The sequence below is a fragment of the Arachis duranensis genome, chromosome 7 (genome assembly GCF_000817695.3).
Source record: "Arachis duranensis cultivar V14167 chromosome 7, aradu.V14167.gnm2.J7QH, whole genome shotgun sequence".
Lineage (NCBI taxonomy): Eukaryota > Viridiplantae > Streptophyta > Magnoliopsida > Fabales > Fabaceae > Arachis > Arachis duranensis.
In genome coordinates, this window is record NC_029778.3 from 20,067,873 (window position 1) to 20,069,250 (window position 1,378).

Consider the following 1,378-nt stretch of genomic DNA (forward strand, 5'->3'; position numbering starts at 1 on the left):
ATGCCATGGTATTGAACACCAAGTTTTTGGTTTCATCACCGGGGATTATTTGATTTATGAAAAGTATTGATCACAATTTCGTGCACCAAGTTTTTGGCGCCGTTGCCGGGGATTGTTGAGTTTGGACAACTGAAGGTTCATCTTGTTGCTTAGATTAGGTATTTTTTTTTGAAATTCTTGAAGATGAATTCTAGAGTTTCATGATGATTTGTTGAAATCTGGCTGGCTGTGAGGCCATGTCTAATTTCATTGGACCGAGGTTTCAACTTATCATCACAAAAGCTTGTTGATTTTTATCAATCTTGCTTTTGGAGCAGTGATCTGCTAAGGCTTGGCTGGCCTTTGGCCATGTCTAGTGTTTTGGACCAAAGCTTTCTCTGAAAGCTTGGCTGGCTGTGAAGCCATGTCTAATTCCTGGACCGGAGTCTTAGACTAAACATTGCATGATTCCTGGAATTCTCATTAAGAATTTTGATACCTTTTTCCACTTTATTTTCGAAAAAGCACAAAAAAATTTTTTTACAAAATCATAAAATCCAAGTTTCTTGTTTGAGTCTAGTGTTTCATTTTAAGTTGGTGTCAATTGCATGCATTCATTCATGTGTCTTAAGGATCTTCAAGTAATTCTTGATGATTTCTTACTCTGATCTTTGAATTCTTTTGACTTGAGTGTTTATGTGTCTCATATAGTGTCAGTAGTATACAAACTACTAAGTTTGGTGTCTTGCATGCATTGTTATTTGATTCTTGTTGCATTTTGATTGTTAAAAAATCCAAAAATATTTTTAATTTGTGTCTTTTCAAGTCAATAATACAGAGAATTGAAGATTCAGAACATACTGCAGAGGAATTATACAGAAAAAGCTGGGCGTTCAAAACGCCCAGTGAAGAAGGACAGACTGGCGTTTAAACGCCAGCCAGGGTACCTGGTTGGGCGTTTAACACCCAAAGAGGTATAGTTTTGGGCGTTAAACGCCAGAATGTGCACCATTCTGGGCGTTTAACGCCAGGATGGCACAAGGGGAAAGATTCTGTTTTCAAATCAAATTTTTTTCAAGTTTTCAAAGTTTTTCAAAATCAAATCTTTTTCAAATCATATCTTTTCAATTATATGTTTTCAAAATCAATTTCTTTCCTTTTTCAAAGATACTTGCTATCAATTAATGATTTGATTCAACATCTCTAGTATATTGCCTTTTCTGTTGAGAAAGGTTTAATGTTTGAATCATATCTTTTCTTGTTAGCCAAGTTATCAATTTTTAAAAATCAAATCTTTTTAAAATGTTTTTCAAATCATATCTTCTCAATCACATCTTTTTAAAACTAATCATATCTTCTTAACCACATCTTTTTCAAAATAATTTTCAATCAAATCTCT